At 38.7% G+C, this 19,880-nt stretch overlaps 1 protein-coding gene and 1 pseudogene across 2 annotated transcripts in view; one reads left to right on the top strand and one right to left on the bottom strand.

The window, feature by feature from the left end:
- Nucleotides 1–19,880, bottom strand: part of LOC131054298 (probable starch synthase 4, chloroplastic/amyloplastic) — a 130,959-nt gene that overhangs the window by 75,830 nt on the left and 35,249 nt on the right. The gene's annotated exons all lie outside the window — the stretch shown is intronic.
- Nucleotides 11,881–12,753, top strand: LOC131054369 (zinc finger CCCH domain-containing protein 4-like; annotated as a pseudogene).

Here is a 19,880-nt window from a genome sequence, read left to right as displayed (position 1 = left end):
GACAATTTATCAAATCAGGGCATAGATTGTGGGGATAAAACAATCATCAGTAGCACTATGAGTTGTTGGCAAGGACTTGCCAATGTCTGGGGTGTTATTACCATGCTGTTCATGTTTTAAATTCGTGTCTTTCAATGTGACACAAAATGGAATAGAGGTACCATTGGTGTATTATCAGCTAATGTGTTTAGCAGTGGGAGACATCTCAAAGATATTAATATGTTAAGTTTTTATATTGGCTATGTGGGCCGATCACCATCCAAGTTGTATTTATTATGGGGCCGACATAACTAATGGACATATCTCTTCGCCTTGGATAGTCGCCACCTTATGAAGAGTCATCCTCTTGTGAAGAGGGCCGACTCATGAGAAAGGACAATCGGGTATATAATGAGGTCGAAGTCCTCATCTTTGCCATCAAATCTTTCATCGATACATTCGCCTTCTACTTCATGCATTCATAGGTTCATATAGCAGATCGATACATACTTCAAGGAGGATGACACATCCATTATATTGACGTTATTATTGTTGTGCAGATCAGCCTTGTAATTGGCCTCTTTATTGGCTTTGTGTTGGCCACATTGTAATTGAATTGATTCAATAAATAATAAGAGATACTTGTTGCTGGATTTTTCTCCCTCATGTTGGAGGGTTTTCCCAGTGTTGATGTATAGCTAGGTCGGATCCCTTGGGTGGGCCGACCTAGTCAACCGAATAACTAATGGGCCTTCGGCCTTAGCAATTCACCTTTGTATTGGGCCCCATTTGAGCAAGTAAAGTAAATTCCTATAATTGTAACATGTAAAGGACATGTAAAGGACTTCATGTAACGTGTGGCCCTAATTGGGCGTATGGGTTAATGTAACTTGTAATTCAATAGGTCAGGATCTATTGAATGTGTAAATTGTAACTTGGGGCAAGACCTATGTAATTTGCAATTTAAATTATGTAACTTGGCGCCAATCTCTCCAAGGCCGACCTAGATCTTCAAGTGTTTGAAGGCATATAAAAGGGGAGCGACTTGAGGTCAAAAAAAAAATCATTCATGCGATCATCTTCTGCTATATGCGAATTCGGATCTGCACTTCAGAAGTCAACGAATTCACCCTAGAAGACAGCGAATTCTTCCTAGAGGACGGCGAAGTCATTATCATGCATGGCGAACCTGATTTCATGTGACATGTTGGGTTTCTAGGCAAGCAAATCACCCTCAAGTCTAGTGAATCTCTCCTCATGCTGGGAGAACATGTTTGACTGGAAGATATTTGCCTAAATCTGTTCCTACAGACTGTGAACATGAACTAGGGTCTGCTCTTTATCATTCTGGAAACTCATTAAATTCAGATCAGAATTTAAGTCTCAGATAAGTCTGCTCCTATTCTGCCCTAGCTGGGTGAACTTGTAACTGGTTATTTTGTGCTCCTAATATAATCAGATCTGAGATCTTAGTTGCTGGGTTTTTCCTCCAAGAGGGAGGTTTTCCCAGGGTATCATCATGTTATGTGTTTACTTTACTTTGCATTCTTATTTTCTGTTAATTACTGCTAATCTGATTGCTAGAACTAACACCCAGGGTATATGCTATGCAAATTTGATTAAATTGTCTTGTATCTGCTTACCCTAAATCTGATCTTAAAATTAACAGGTACATTAGAACCACTCTAACAATTAGAAGGGGAAGCTCCCTATAAAACAGAAAAAACCTACTATGAACAATATGTGCTTGTTATTCACAATCTTTACAGCAGTGTTTTAGGATAGTTCACTGTCATGTTCCCACCATGAATACTCTCACTCCAGAAAGCAAGAAGTAATATGATAAAGGCATTTAGAAATTTATTACTAAGCTCAGCAATCTTGGATAAGCATCCATGAGAACTTTACAACCACACCATCACCAAGATCCCCGTCTAGTGGCATGGCATACAACCGGAGATGCCACTTGGAAGCCCCTCCACCAAATTCAGCAGCAATTTCCCACCCTTCAGCTTTCAGGAGAAAGCTTTTCAAGGGGGAGTAGATGGTGGACCCCTTTCATCCTAACTCTTTCCTTATAATACCTAATATAATAAAGGCTCTGGACACGTAGGCATTGTACACAGTCCCTTAAGCTATTAAGAATAAATCCACATGCTTGGGAAATAATAGTTTGCTTGAGTACAACTTGTATAAATATGACACAGACTAGTAGAAAGGTATGAATTCCATTGTATTGATCTTGCTCAAAAGAAGCTGCCCCCTCGAAGAGGCTCACAATATTTAATGCAATTCCTTTCTCTTAACGCAATAAATTTACTTCCTTTTCATTTCTACATTCATTATTCCTTTGTATTTTGCAATGGATTAATCAGCCGCAGGAATATACATAACAGCTCAACACCTATATGAAGAGTGCCATCTTTTCAAACTTCACAAACAATTCATCTCTGCAGATTCGATAATGATCTTCAATGTAGCAATTGTATGAAAAGCAATTAAGGGCAGTATTCGTGACAGTTTGGCTGAGCTGATCAAACTATTGTAGTAGCAAAAATGTAGCAATTGTGATGAAAGTCAGTTAAGGGTAGTATTCATGACAGTTTGGCTGGGCTGATTGACCTGTTGCAGTAGCAAAAGCATATTTCAGTCATCTATAAAGACAGATCTTTTACGGCAGCACTTTAGAAAACTCAGCAAATACCTCTGTTTTCATAAATGTTTATCGATGCTAATATATTTTTGCAGTCACAAAGGTTCTGGTTGGGGAAGTGATTCAAGAGAATCTTAAGGTTTCATGGCAGTTACTAACCATACTCTGAGCATTACCCATTACACTTCTCAATGCCTTGTCAAAACACTATGACCATGGTCTTCCATTTTTGTGATTCAATCAACACTCAAGGTTTCAGTTTCAAGGCACCCAGTTAGGTTAGCAAAATTAGCAGCATATCCATGGTAGTCAAAAAATCATTAGGTTTTACCATTACAAAGGCTTTCCCAGTGTCAGTGTAAAAGGTATTCAAGAATCTCAAAGATCACTTATGTGCTGTGCAACTTGCTATTTTTAGCAATGGTTGCATCTGGTAGTAACTATTCTTGACATTCTATTTTTGGAGGTGGATGAGAACTTGCATTTTCTACAATTTGAGGATAGGTTTGCTTCAGAGCAGTTTTCTTTGGGACATTTAATTGATATTCTTAAATCCCTAAAAGCAGTCTATTGTAACCTGAAAATTGTTGAGACATGGACCGGCTAGGACTCGAACCTAGGACCTTCCATACGCTGCTGGAGTGCTCTACCACTGAGCTACTGGCCCCTCTTGGACCAGTCCATCGTCGGTCCGGGTGTGGCTTATTTCCAACACCAACACCCCCCCTTAAGGCACACCTCTCATGTGCTTGGGGCTCCTAGCCGGGACCTGGCTCTGATACCATGTTGAGACATGGACCAGCTAGGACTCGAACCTAGGACCTTCCATACGCTGCTGGAGTGCTCTACCACTGAGCTACTGACCCCTCTTGGACCAGTCCATCGTTGGTCCGGGTGTGGCTTATTTCCAACACCAACAAAAATAAGTGCCTTAGGCACATAAACTTTGAATGATAATTGAATCTGGGCTTTATGCTGCAAAGATTGTCATTTAGTTGAAGTTATTAAACTGTGATTATAATTTCTATAAGTAGATTGTATCAAGTCAAACGTTGGGTCAGTGACTTCTATCTATTCTGAATTGTAGCTTTTAATGCAGTTTAACCATTTTACTTATTTAGAATGTGTGTCGTAATCCCTTAATATCTAGTTGCAATGGAATACTAGCCTTTATTTTAGCTGATAGAAAGTTGGCACATTTATTATATTTGAGTAATTTGCTTTCCTTAAATATCTGAAAATCTCATCTGCAAGGCTTGACTATTAACAAGTAGCATTTGCATCACAGACAAAAACATAGGCAGTTAGTCATTTAAATTTACAAAAAACATCCCACTGAAATCTTATATAGTGTGCATACTTGTCAATTATCTCTATAGTTTCAGTCTTCAATTACTTTTAGGCCTGCAGAGACGTTCTCAAGGAGCTTTCCCTTTCAAATTGGAAGATGGTTTTATCATATACACTTTTTCATTTTGCAGTCTCACAAGAGACAAATTAGAATGATAACAAAACTCACAATTTCAAATGCCAAACAAAAGCAAATCAAAGATATCTTCATTGAATTAATTCAATTTGCCTTCACAGCCTACAAGAAGCTAATAAGAAGCCTAACCAATTACACCCTCAATCCCTCATGCTTTGCAAACTATGGCTTACAACAACAAATCTCAACACCAAAATGTTGCCCGAACTCCACACACAAACTTTATTCAGCCCTCTAGTCCCTTCCCCAGATCTACGCACAAAGCTCTACTTGCAGGCATTTTCAACTACCACACCTAAACTATTTCTTCTTGGGTTTTGATACCTTCCTTATGAAAATTAATGGATTTTATATTTTGGCCTCATGGACATTAAATGTCTTCTATTCTATTCTATTCTTAGGAAAAATAATGAGATTTAAATTTTGAGTCACCCAGTAAGTGCCCCCATCGCTTCTCTTCCTTCTTGATTAAAAAATGCCTTTGTTTTAAGGTATCATTGCTTGCCAAGAGTTTTAGCAACTGCCAAAAGACATCACCAGCAATGAAACACCTACCCACACAAATACAAATAGCTACCACTTGAGAAAATGAAAATTTGCAACCTGTAGAAGACTAATAGTTACAATAGCTCCCAAAAAGATAATAAAAAATGTCCTCACACCACCCAAACGAGAAAGAATACACATGACCACCAAAGGGAGTAGAGGCCACCAACATTCTGCCCTAAATACCCTACTTTTGTGCATGCCAAGTGTTTGGCAAAATCTCCAATGAATAAATGCAACTAAGAGAAGTTGTGTAGCAACTAGGATCAATTGCATAGCAACTAGAAACTAGGAACAGTTGTGCAACAACTAGGATCTATTGTGTGATAACTTTGAAATGTTTTGTAACAACTAGAACCATTTACATAGCCAGTAAAAGTTGTTGCATAGCCATAAGGATATCTAGCTACGGATGTCAATCAAAACAATCTAAGAACTTTTCACTCATCCCAACATGCTATTCATTCAATAACCTACACACCAAAACCAAAATCCTCTTACCCACCATTTTTTTTGCCATTTTAGGTGATGAAAGATTGCTTGTGGACCCAAATGCTCTTATATCAAATACACAAAAAGTGATAATCTTGTGAGAATGGTGCTCAAAAAGTAGAGCTAAGTGGTAGAACCACCCTTTTGGAATGTGTAAAATCATTAACATATACTCTATTACTAAATTTAGGTTTATCCGAAGAAACATCTTCTTTCACCTCTTCCTGCTTGTGGCTAGGCCATGTCCCATCCTCCTCGACCAAGTTTTGCCATTCACCATTATTCCCCTTGTGGAACTCTCTCCACCATAATCCATCCACCTCCTCCAAGTGCTTCTCCCGTTCTCTCTCCTTTTTATGGGTTTTGACCCATAAATATGATAATATCCATCCACCTCCACCAAATGTTTCTCATTTCTCTCTTTTCTTTTGTAGTTTTGACCCACCATTATCCATCCACCTTCACCAACCTCTCCTCTATTCCCCACTCATTGCTACACTTGCACACAATTCATCACAAACTACCTTATGGGAATCACAAGTTTCCATAGGCAAATCTGCATCTGTAATGTCCCCTTTCTAGACCACTCTATATTTTGCCCTAAATTCACAAAACCAATATAGTTAGGGGTACATTCTTTACTCGAGAATAAGATGAGCTAAGTCTGTTCTGGAAATCTGCAATCAAGTTAGGTGACACTGCAGAGACAGTTCATGAAAGAAATCTATTATTAGAGCAGGGAAATCATATATTCATCAATATGCAGCATGTCTGATTTGTATGTGAATCTCAGTCACATGGTAGGGTGCCTTAAGACAGCCATTCTCTCCCTTCATGCAATCCCCCTCCATTCTTCCATGGTTGGAGATCTTTGGGTTCATTAACAGTCCCTCAATGTAGGGGTTGGAAGGGAAATTGCAATAGGGTGCCCTTAGTCGTTCTCTCCCTTTCACAGTGCAATATGGTGCCATAATAGCTGTTCTCCCTACTTGCCACTGTAGCAGGGTGCCCTTAGGCTGTTCTCTCTTAATACGGGTTCCTTCCTTATACCTTTGTGACAAACTGTTGCAGTGTTGTGTGTATTTAAATGCCTATTAATCTATAACAGAGATATGCATATAAATTCATATATAAAACTAAAAAATAATCTCTACATTATTACAGTGAATTGGAATATTACAAATTATAGTCTTATGATTTATCTGATTATTTGTTAGGTGTTCAGTATTTTGTATTCTCCTCTCATGTTTAACGCATTTCTCTTGGTGCTGGAATGATCCCTTATACCATCTGTTTGACTGGAAAGTCATGTTCTTTCCTTCAGGTTGCAATGATTGAGAAGGGGATGTTCCCTTCATGGTTGACCATTGCCTCTTCCTAATTGACCCTTGCTTGGAGACACCTTGCTTCATCACATCTAAATTGTTCCATTTTAATCTTTATTAACTAATTAATAGTTATAAATTCTGAACTGTTCCACTTTGATCTGTATTAACAAATTAATAGTTAGGGATAAGATGGCTGCACCAAAGAGGATCAATCCTTTGAACTAATGATGTTCTATGTCTAGCAAGTCCGACAATATGGGATAGGCGATTTAAAGCATAGTGCTTGATCAAATGAAATTGTGAAGTCTTACTTTGTAAGACAAATTCATTTTAAATTTGGTGTGCATTGGATGTCAGATCAGGGGCATGATAGCATCTTCTTCTTCTTCACCTTGTACCTCATCAAGGTACTCCACATCATATACAATTAACATGCATTGCTTCCACTTCCTCACGAGCATCAATTTGCACCAACTCCACCTCTATAACCTTTAATAGACAAACCACTATTGCCACTACATCCTTTTCTTTTACTACAATATAACAAAATGTTGAGATTACTTGCATTTCCTCTTTCTTAAAGGCTGCCTCCAATAGCCTTCCCATTTCTCTCACCACCTCTTCCAATAGGAGACTCTATTTGCCTTAAACTTTTCTATCATATCTAGGGTCCTCAAAGACCACTATCTTAGCTTCCAAATTCGGTTCATCCTCCAAAGCTGCTTTTCTTGCAACCTCATTCTCCTATTAGCCTTTTGGACCAACAACTCACACCTCTTCTACAACCACCTTTTTTTCTTCCCTTTCCTTACAAACACCAATTATTTTCCCCTCGAGAGCATCTATCCTTGCTCTCAAATTTTCAACATTTCAAGAGCCCCTCCACATGATCCCTTTCTCTCCTCTCTATGAAGACAAATCTCATAGGCCTCCTCAAGACCACTCTAGTCCTCTTTCTAGAAGACATCTTCTCACTCATCCTCTCACATACTCAAATCCACAAACAATTTTCCACTTAAACCACTCTCACATGCCTTCTTCCCAACAATGTTACTAGAAGATGTAGACTCTCAATACTCTCTCCACCCACTATCCACTTGATGGAGGATGTTCCTACACCTTCTACCCAACACTCTTCTATTGGAGAACAATCAAACACAATTCCACATAGAACACACACTCCCTAACATCATTTTCCCCCATTGCTCTTTGCAATTGCAGGACTCTCTCACACATACAGCAAATGTACGAGAGCCTATAAGACACCACTCCACATGAAAAGCCTCACACTAATACCATTTGATGCAGTCTAGGTAGGGGGTCAAATAAACAATTGCATAAACATAGCAAACTACAAACTCACTCACAATTTCAAAAAGCTAGATGGTAGCAAAACAATGATATTTTCATTGAATTAAAGATAGTAGCAAAACAATGACATTTTCATTAAATTAAAGATAGTAGCAAAACAATGATATTTCCATTGAATTAATAAAATATGCCTTGACAGGCTGCAAACACACTCCCCCTCATGCTCTGCCAACTATGGCTTACAACAACAAATTTCAGCATCACAGTGTTGGCCCAAGTTCATACATAGACATGACTCAACCATCTATAAACCTTCCCCACATCTCTGCATAGAGCTTTGCTTGCAAGCACCTTCAATGGCTGCAATATAGACTATTTCCTCTTAGATTATAAATGCATTCAACAAGATAATTGATGGGCTTTATTTTCTGAGTTACCTAGTAATCCTCTCCATTGCTTCTCTTTCTCTCTTGATCAAAAATGCCTTTGTTCTATCCAAGATAATGGCCCAATTGTTATAAATGCCTGCCAAGAGTTTCAACATCTACCATAAGACAAAACCAGCAACTGAACACCTACTCATGCAAATATGAATAGATGCCACTCAAAAAGAGAGAAAAGAAGCAACCCATAAAAGTCTAACAGTCGCAGCAGCTGCCAAAAAGATAACCGCAAATGCCCTAACACTGCCCAAATAGGAAAGAAAACACATGAGCCCTGTGTGACGACCAATGGCTTCCAAAAGGCAGTAACAACCATCAACAATCTGCGCTAAATGCCCACTTTTACACATGCCAAATGTTTGACAAAATATCTAATGAATGAATGCAACCAAGAGAAGTTGTGCAACAACTAGGAATGGTCATGTAACAACTAAGATCTGTTGTGCAACAACTAAAGATGCAGCAACTTTGAACTGTTGTGTAGCAACTATTAATCTTTATGCAGCCACTAGAAACTATTGTGTGCAACCACAGGGATGTCTGGCTACCAAAGTCAATTGGATTGATCTAAGCCCTTTCAAATCATCTGAACATGCCATTTATTCAAAAACCTGCACTAGAAACCATAATCCTTTTGGCCATCTTTATTCTATTGTTGGGTGATGCAAGATTGCTCATGGACCTAGATGCCCTTGCATCAATCTTGCTAAGGTCAAAGTTCTTCTCAAGTGGCTGACTCCTTCAATCATGAAATTACAAAGTTTTCAATGTTGCGAACTTCTACCACAAGTTCATCCTTGACTACTCAGCTATTGCCTCACCTTTCCGTCAATTCATGAAAATTAATAATGTTTCAATGGACTTAGAACCATTCTCGTCCCTTCAACACATTGAAGCAAAAACCATATTTTGCACCTATTCTTGTACTATCTAACCTCTCACAACCTTTTGAGATCAACACAAATGCTTCACAGTTTGCACTTGGAGCCATTTTGAAGCAAAATACCCAGCTCATGACCTATGAATCAAAAACCTTCTCTACAATTATACAGAACTACTCCATTTATGATAAGGAGTTCTATGCATTAATCCAAGCCATCAAATATCAGAAACAACATATTCTCAACAAAGACACTATTGTCCATACTCCATAGTACATACCAATCACTTGTCTTTACACTTTCTTCAATCCAAAAATAAAATTGACGAAGCTAGGCATATAGAGTGGGCTCCCTATATACCACTTCACTTGGCTATCAAATAGTTTAATGATAGCACAGGATAAGTTTGGGCCACATTCTTTAGATTTAAACATGGAGTTATATTCAAATCAGTGTTCCATGGCCGTTGGGGACGGGGAAACACGAGGACGCAGGGATGGGTTTCGGGTACAGGGGGACAAAGGGTCTAAGTTTGAGGACGGCGAGGGGATGGCGGGGGGATGGTAGCAGGGGGGTGGCAGGGTGGTGGTGCTGATATAGTTATACATATACTTATAGTACTTGAAAAACTAGTTGTGAAATGATGTATAACAGTATAAGAATTACATTTCAAATGAACTATAGGAAATTAGTAAAATTACAAAATAGCAAAATTTGAAATATTAAATCTAAATACAAAGATTTCTTGAATGCTAACTGCTAAATAAAATTTGACATATGAAATTGTCAAACTGGAAATTTCTATTATTAAAATATCATATGAATATCTGATATCACAAAGTCTATAATGATGATTACATGATACATCATTACAATGAGTAGCAAATAGCAATAGCATTACAAAAGAAAAAATGGCAAGATGCTCAAATCACTCAAAATTTTAAAAAATGAAAATTTCAATTGCTTTTTGAGTCTGACGTGTTCGAACGGGAGACTCCTGCAAGTCTCCTTGCCCCTCAAGAGACACCTAGGAGTCTCCCAAGGAGTCTTGGAGACGTAGGATGCGAGATTCCTGCAAGTCTCCTTGCCCCTCAAGAGCCTAGGAAGTAGACTTGGAGACGCCTGGGAGTTTCCCAAGGAGACTTGGAGACTCCTGGGGGTCTCCCAAGGAGACGCCTAGGAGTCTCCCAAGGAGACTTGGAGACACCCAAACGTCTCCCAAAGAAAATTGGAGACACCAAGATGTTTCTATGTCTCCAACGGAGCACCGGAGGCATTGGCGAGACGGCAGGAGATGCCAAGTCCCTGTCTCCCCATCTCGAAAACGCGGGCCTGAGGGGGGGGGGACACGTTTCCGTGGAACACTGATTCAAATGTGCATTCAATTCTCATTATACTACAACATTACCTCATTTCTATGGGGGTTATAAAGCAAATTTTTACATAAGAGGAGTCATAGGAGATTGATCCCGTATCGGTTTCTGGCAGTTGACAAACACTAACACCGTAAAAGGAGTGACCCCACTTTCTACCTCTGCAACCTTTCCCTTGTTGGAAATAGACAAGAACTTTAAATCATAACCCAATGCATCCTAAACAATGGCAGATCCCAAAAGCAAAATTTGCAATGGTTCCAACCTCAACCTTGTTGATTTTATTGCAGTTGTGGTCGGAATCCACAGGCTAACATTGATATCACAAAGGTTGTGACTATATTTATATTATTATTATGAGATAATATAATTATATTATTATGTGATAATATAATTATATTAGAATTATAATGTATAATTATTATATTATATTAATAATGTAATAATTGGTGCCACTTGGAAGAGTGGCGACCCTTGGTGCACCTCTCACATTTACATAATGAGATGTGTGATCTCATTCAAAGAAGAAAATAACAATATAACAAGATATGCAGATCAATATAAATTAGAGTGCTCGGGGGAGACGAATATATCGTCTATGGTTGGGAGGGCAATCTGAGTTATTGCCCATGGTTAATCGAGCACACCACAAAACAACATGGTATCAGAGCAGGCAATAGAGACCTATGAAGGACTGGTTAAAGGCTGCGTCAGAGAAGTTGAAGAGTCGTGTGAATCTCTATGAGCAGACTTATGTGGATAGAGAACAAGGTGGTGCCTTTTGATCGACATATGGAACAAGACTGGGAAGTTTTCTATGGCCGATCATAGTATCATGGGTTCGACCTTTTTATGGTTATGTGGTTCAATTAATAGTCACATCGTTGTTCGTATATTTGACTTTTGTGACTAGCGACTCGTGGTTTTTTTGTTTTGTTTTTTTATCGATTTTATCTTTTGTTTACATTGATCAGATTGATCATTCTTCGGCCAAGTTAGATCATTACACATAAGGTTGACCGTGTGGAAAATATTCAATGTTGATACACCTTTATACCTATCAACCTCTTCTGTATTCAGCCTTCTGGCATTTCCTCACCATGGCATCAACTATTCTATCACGAGCTTTGCTTTACTACTTCTTCATGATATCTCCTTGTTTGCGGCGTCATTTGCATGCTCATCCACATATATTTGTTGTCTCATTGTCATCTATTACAACGAAAATTCAAGGGAGGCGGCAAGATCTCGATCTAGAATAAATCTGATGGATTGTTTGTGTATCGAATCGCTTAGCAAGTTTTTTCGTGATTGGCTTGGGCATTAAGGTTGATCTTTAATGTTGTTTGGCGCTAGCGCCACAACATTGGAAACACTCGCAGGCTGCTTCTTTCTAAATCTCTTTCATTAAGACATTGATCAAGAATCCTGCATCAAATTTAGTAATCGCCGTAGCTAACATTGTGTAGAGTATTCATCACAGATTTAAGGAGGGAAATATGGCTCACAGGCTGTTGCAGGACACAAAGGCAGATGGTTGGGAGTGATCTAATTTCGCCATCATATGAGAGTCCTGCCTCGGCGACAACCCCTATGTCAGAATGACAAAAGCAAAATTTGATAAAGAATGTAAAATTTGCACCAGACTTTTCACAGTTTTTTAGATGGAGGCCAAGTCGCGATGCAAGGTACAAGAAAACAGAGGTTTGCCAAACATGCAGCAAGCTGAAAAATGTTTGTCAAGTGTGTCTGCTTGATCTTGAGTATGGATTGTTGGTGTTGGAAATAAGCCACACTCGGACCGATGATGGACTGGTCTAAGAGGGGCCAGTAGCTCAGTGGTAGAGCACTCCAGCAGCGTTATGGAAGGTCCTAGGTTCGAGTCCTAGCTGGTCCATGTCTCAACATGGATTGCATGTCCAAGTTCGGGATATGGCTTTGGCCATTAGCACAAATGATGCTATTCCAAAGAGTGATGTTAATTGAGAATATTTTGCGGAGTAGGATTGAAAGGCTAGAGCAGGCATAGATTATGAGTCATCATATGGAAAGGCCAGTCCAAATGATACATATTGAAGCCTCAAAGAGCAACACCATATTACAAAAGAAACAGAGCTCATGTTTGTAGTTTCTATGTTCGTGGTGAGTGTACACGAGGTGTTGAATGCCCTTATCGACATGAGATGCCTATTACAGGGGAGCTTTCTCACCAAAATATTAAGGATTGATATTATGGGTTGGATCGAGAAACAAATGAATGATGAATTTGAGGAATTCAAGAAAAGAAGAGCTTAAGGCATCATCGCAGACTAGAGACTAGAGACACGGCTTGTTGAGTTGGTGATACATAACTGGAGGCATCCCTCGAAAAGGAAGAATCTATTCAGGTTATCTTTGCAATCAGTTTCTTCGAAGAGGAGGAATTAACATTCAGAGGGAATCTAACAATCCATCAGAAGCAACCTTGGACAAGAAGGTCAGGAGGTTGATGTTAGTACTTGGAGCTTCAGAGGGAGCAGCTAGAGGATCTGCTTTATTTGATTTCATTGGATCTTGGTCATATTGGTTCAGAAGGAGTGGACGTCAAGATTGTTTCTCTAATGATCAACAATTAGAGGATTATGATTCATGGGATGGATTCCCATGAATGTAGGCTGGAAGGCCTTTATGCTAACTCCTAGGTTGTGATATTCCTGAATAGATGGATACTTGGTGAGCTTGGGACTCACCAAGTGTGATGCAGACTCCAACCTTGCAATTCATAATAGGACTAAGCATGTGAAAATCCAATATCACTATATTACAGATAGGGTGCAAAGGAATGCTATTCAGCTGAGATACATTAGCACTAATGAGCAGACGGCAGACATTCTAACCAAGCCTCTCTCCAGGATAAAGTTTGTGTACTTTCGAGATAAGCTTGGTATAGTGAAGAATGAAACCCTAGCTGAGATTGAGTCTCAACATCATTGATATATATCTATATTTTATACTAATGCATTCTTCTCTTTGAGAGAGAAGTTTAAAGTGTAAACTCTTGTGAATGCATTTCTCCTTGAGAGAGACTTGAGGTGTAAGCCCTTATCTCCACCCTTTGATATTGTTCATGGTGGATGTCATGTGTGTGATGCCATGACAACACCACATGAGAGTCCGTGGTGATTTTCTTGTACTTGTGTGTTTACCCTTTGGATGAGCCATGGTGAATATCATTGTGAGGTGACGATCTTACAATGATGAACACTTGTGCATCTTACCATCATTGTGAGGTGACGATCTCACAATAAAGGTTGATATCTCGTGAGGTGATATCTATGGATAAGCCATAATGGTGGCTATCACGTGAGGTGATATCTATGGATAAACCATAATGGTAGATATTACGTGAGGAGATATCTATATATAAGCCATAATGGTGGATATCACGTGAGGTGATATCTATGGATAAGCCATAAAGGTGGATATCACGTGAGGTGATATCTATGGATAAGCCATAATGGTTGATGTCATGGTGGGGTGATATCTATTCTTTCACCATTCATGGGAGTAGCCAGGGTGGTTGTGTTCATTTGTATTTCCACTCATGGGTGTAGCCATGATGGATCCACCCTCTGGGAGTAGCCATGGTGGATGTCACTATGTGACTCAGATATCAAGAAGGATTCCTCCCTAGCTAAGAGGGAGTGTTGATGTTTATGGCTAAAGTCAAATCCTTGTTTGGGCCGACCTAATGAAGAAGTGCTTCATTAAATATAAATATCGAGTAGGATTCCTCCCTAGCTAAGAGGGAGTGTTGATTTTATTGTCCTTGTGGTCGGAATCCACAGGCAAACATTGATATCACAAAGGTTGTGATTATATTTATATTATTATTATGAGATAATATAATTATAATGTATAATTATTGTATTATATGATAATACAATAATTATTATATTATTAATAATGTAATAATTGGTGCCACTTAATTGGTGCCACTTGGAAGAGTGGCGACCCTTGGTGTATAGACACCTCTCACATATACATAATGAGATGTGTGATCTCATTCAAAGAAGAAAATAACAATATAACAAATATGCAAATCAATATAAATTAGAGTGCTCGGGGGAGACGAATATATCGTCTATGGTTGGGAGAGCAATCTAAGTTATTGCCCATGGTTAATCGAGCACACCACAAAACAACAAACCTCATGGCCCTTAAGTAGATTTGCTCTATTGCCCAAGCACCTTATGTCTTTCAAACACATATAATCAAAAAATGCAAAGAAAATTAAGAGGGATATCACAATTTAGGAAGACCCAATAAAAAGCACAAGAAAGAAACTTGAGACCATTCAAAGGCTTTAAACACCAATAAGATATATGTGTCATCATGTATCTATCACTCTTGTACAATGTGCACATACATAATGCTCATAATAAGTATAGGTGCTTTAGTAACAAAAAAAGGTAGGCTATCAAATAAGAGAACTTGTGACAAGAATAAATTATACACAAGGAAAAAAAACCGTTATGAGAAGCAACCTTTCAGGCTGCTATCATGTAGCATCCTCATTACCTCATATTCCTAACAAACCAAGTACCTTTTTCTTATAGACTGAGCTCCTATGGCTAGCCATGATATTATTAATGATAATAAGTTTTAAAATAAATACAAAACTCCAAGCATCATAATGACTTTGTAATTAAATTATGATATCATATTCATAATCTCTTACATGACATCATCATCATGATTGACATAATTTATAATCTCCAAAAACATGACTTACATATGTTCTTAAGAGTGTAATGTCCCCTTTTGGGATATACCTAATTTTGCACAAAAGAATGACAAATCCAAAAAAACAACTTATTTACAAGAGTGTATTCTTTCACTAAATAGCACAATAGCAATTGAATTTAGGAGAATAATCAATTAATCATCAAACAAAATGATAATGAAGATTCCTATTTGTGAACATGCACACTATAGCTTCAACTATATTAGAAACTTGAGGGGAAAACACCATAGGATGCAAGGAGACTATCCTCCACAATTAAGCCCAAGAGCATCGAAAAGCAACCAACTCCATGCGTGCCCACAAGTAACCAACTCAATGGGCGTCGACTTAATGGATAGCACCCGTACTCTTGCATCCCTATTGTATTTTCTTGCCCGTTACTAATAAGATTGCTCTATTAAATCTGATAAATGATTATTAGTTCTAACTCCTTGGTGGATTATCAAGTTAATCAAATAAATAAATCAATGATTCATATAAGAGATTAAATAATAGACTTAATCATACTGCATACCAATCATTCTGCTAAAAAAAATGCCTGCTTTATTTCTGAATGCAATTTATATCTAAAAATTTGTTATATGATCGACAAGAGACGATGTAATGAATGTTAGTTTCATATATTGGTGGAGGATGATTGAATGAATGTTGACTTGATAGAGTAATGCTTGATTGCTGAATTGTTTGTATTATTGATCCCAAAATGAAGCGATGATTGATGTGGGTTTGATTATTATTTGCTTGATCTTGCTGATTGACTGTTTGCTTGATTTTTCAAGGGATTAATGATTCATGGATGAATAAAGGATTTGTTTTGATGGATTTGTGAGTGGTGATTGATAAGTGATCCTTCGATGCTTCGAATGAATTATCCTTTACACTTATTGGTGAAAGGGTCACCACCTTTCATAAGAATTGAGTCACCACTTTCATTGTTTCCTTTGGGAATAACAAATGACTCCCCAAGTTCATCTCCCTTTGATGTCCTCCTCAAATGAAACCTTCTCCCCCTTATATCCTCCAATGTGAGCAAGAGTCATACCTCTCCATCATTTTGCCCTTTGCAATGGTCATAAGTTCATGACCTTTCACAATTACCACCCTTTGAAAGTATCACAACCCTTCATCATTTCTGCCCCTTGAGAGAGTCACCACCTTTCACAATTACCACCCTTTGAAAGAGTCACAACCCATCATCATTTCTCTCCTTTGAGAGAATCACAACCTTTCACAAATACCACCCTTTGAAAGAGTCACAACCCTTCATCATTTCTTTTAATGCCCCCCTTTTAGGTATCATCAGTTATCAGTCGATTAGCCTATCTCTTGGGTCTTGTTGATGTGAGTTTTATGCACATAACATTTCAGAATAAAATACCAAGGTAAATTACCCTCTCTTGAACAAAATCACCTCAGATGCTAAGGATAAGATCAACTAAAATGATTCCAAGGTTTCTACATGTCAGGTCTTGACGAGTGGGTAACTCAATGGTCGATGTGAATTGTTGTGTTCACTTGGGGACTTACGCAAATGTTAGGATTATCTTCTTCGATCATGGAATATGTGGAATACGTGTGCTGACAACTTAGGATTTAACAATATGGCTCTGGACTTAATTCTTACTAAAAAATGGGCAAAAGGAATAGGGTTCAGAAGTCTATTCTATGCCTAAGAATGTAGAAAATGATGAACGAATTTAGTGGAATCAAACTAGGCAAGGTCTCACAAACAGGTATTGGCACAAGCTTAGTGCAATCTTCTAAGGTATACTTAAGGATTTTCGGACTATCACCATCAAGCGTTGACACCATCCAAGTTGATGCTTGTCAAAGGACGCACAATAGTTGAAGTTAAGCTTACTCAAATTTCCAGTTGACCACACAAGGCGCACTTACCAGCGGCAAGAGACTAGTGGTATGGATTAGGATTCCACATAAATATATTCAACAAATCTTCCACTCAATCTAATAAACATGAAAAACAAATTCTAATCTAACTTGGAGGAATTGAAAATAATGAATGCAAAGACAACATTTGAAGAGCAAAATCACCAACAATTGAACAATGATTTAGATTCAAATAGCTGTAAGCATATACCAATAATTCTACAAAAACTCTCTCTTACAAATGAGAGACAAGGAGGTATATATAGAGTCTCTTACAAAATGGATGGCCAAGATTGATCCAAGATCAATGGCCAAGATCATGCCAACAAAACCCTAGAATTGCCCAAATTAGGGTTTACATCAAAAATGGCACCACCAACATATGGCCCAATAAAAAGATACCTAGTCATCAAATAGAGAATCTTCTAGAAGATTCCTCCCTGCATCTCTCTCTCTCTCTCTCTCTCTCTCTCTCTCTCTCTCTCTCTCTCCTAGCATACTCCAAGAATCTAGCCAATGCAGAATCTAACTCCTCCATGGAAATGCTAGGCAAGGTATCCTGCTGCAAATCAATCACGTCCAGTGAATCTGAGCAAGCGTCCAAAGTGTTCTCCCAATCTGGCATGAGCTTCTGCGAACTATGAACATGAATCAACAAAGAGACCAAGTCATCTATCTGACTCTTCTTCAAAGAGTCCAACTGACAAAAATACATAAATTTCATCCTGTCTCTTAATTCGGCTAAGTGTAAACCACTAGCATCACTAATATCAACACCCAATAATTTCTCAATTGAGGCAAGGATCTTCATCCAAATGTCCTAAATCAATCCCTCCATCTCCATACAACTCGACTGGGCGTTCTCATAAGTTGATCTCTTCACGGCCAATGAACAATACTAGCCATGGAAATCATATATGTCTCCACTGTGCACAATGTTCTCGCTGACCAAGGTGGAATGAGGAATCTTCTTCAAAACCTTGAGGCATGGAATAGTCTTCTCCTGAATAGACAGGAATTCTTCCCAAACTCCCTCCAAATACTGGATTCTAAATACGAGCCCTATTGTCCTATCATATGCCTGGACAAACTGAGTAAGGAAATGATCCGCCTGTTTTCTTGCACTCTCAATCCACTTTTCCACCTCCAAGAGTGTATCTTTCACTGCCTCATAGTGTGAATGTAGCCCATGATCAACTGCAATAGGAGAAATAAGGGTGGGATTCTTGCGCCTTGTCCAATAGGAGTAGCAATAGGAGAAATAAGGGTGGGATTCTTGCGCCTTGTCCAATAGGAGTAGCAATAGGAGAAATAAGGGTGGGATTCTTGCGCCTTATCCATTGGAGTAGCAATGTTCGTTGTCACGCCTCCAATAGGAACAACAACCTGTGCAATCCGCATTCTTGTATCATCTCTAGCTATGTGCGACAAAATCTCAACTCTCTTGGCTTCTTTCTCCTTACTGCTCCTAGCTAGGTAATCATCAATGTTATCAATAGGTTGTACCTCTATCAATTTCTTACTCTTTTCCATACTTCTCATCAGCCAATCAGGAATAGCGGCCATCTCCATACCATCATCGAGACAAATTTCTCAATCAAGCCCTCTCAATGCCAAGATAACATCATCATCATCATCATCAAGATTGCTCTTGGTCAAATCGTACACCTCATTTCCCAAACTAACCTCCAAAAGGACAGTAGGGGATCTCGGTTGATCATCATTCTCATTTGGTGGTGTAGATGTCGCCGTGGCATGCAACTCCTGAATATTCTCCGGTAGTATCACTGTGTTGGAACATTGTTGGGTTTCCTTATTTTGTTATGTTATTTCAATTACCTTAATTGATGAGACACTGAGAGGTGGTGAAGGAATGATAGGTGGAGGAATGATAGTCTTTTGTTTCTTCTTCTTCACCTCCTCAATCTTCTTCCCTCTGCCCTATTGTGACCTTTTCACACATCGCCCCATTGCTAACGGGGAACCCCTCTTTTCCTTCTTTTTGTGTTGTTAGGTTAGGGTTTTGCCTGCTTAGTGGGCAATTTTGTGTTTCTCGTGCCTAAGCCTCGGAGTTTTGATCATGCCTAGTGTCGTTTAGGGTTTTTGAGGTTATAGGATCAAGCGCGTGAAAATTGAGATTTCTAGATGATCCTAGTTTTGTCTGAGTGTAGACCCTTTTGGAGTGTTAACGTGTTTTTAAATATCCTCGTCAATGATTTTGAGTGCTAAGGTGTTTTCAGACCTTTTGGAGTTTTTTTCTCGCTCCTAGAGAATTATTCAAGATGATTTCGCATTTTATTCCGATAGCTTTCCTTGTGTCACGCTCCAATTTTTGATGAATTTGCCTAAGTCTAGTTGAGTTTTATTAAGTTTCAGAGTTTTTAAGTAATTCTGACTAGAAAAATCATCATTTTCCGCAATAAAATCCATATTCTAAGGGTTAAAAGGTCAAAATTCCATGTTAGAGGTGCTTTTCCCCTCATATTCACCCATGGTTTTCCCCACTCAAAATCCAGACTGGACATGGATTTCCCCTGAAATCCATACTTGCCTCATTTTTCCACCAGTGTTAATCCATACTAGGGTCGTTTTTCCCCTGGAAGCATTAAAATTTTCCACCAGGGAGGTATGGGTAGGTTGTTGATGATGTTTGCATTCATTTCACACCTGGGTCGATTTTCCACCAGGTATTTGTGACGAGTTTTTGAGGATTTT

Source organism: Cryptomeria japonica, chromosome 4 (assembly GCF_030272615.1).
Source record: "Cryptomeria japonica chromosome 4, Sugi_1.0, whole genome shotgun sequence".
NCBI classification, from domain to species: Eukaryota; Viridiplantae; Streptophyta; class Pinopsida; order Cupressales; family Cupressaceae; genus Cryptomeria; species Cryptomeria japonica.
The sequence above is the reverse complement of the archived record's forward strand: the minus strand, read 5'-3'. Positions and strand labels throughout refer to the sequence as shown.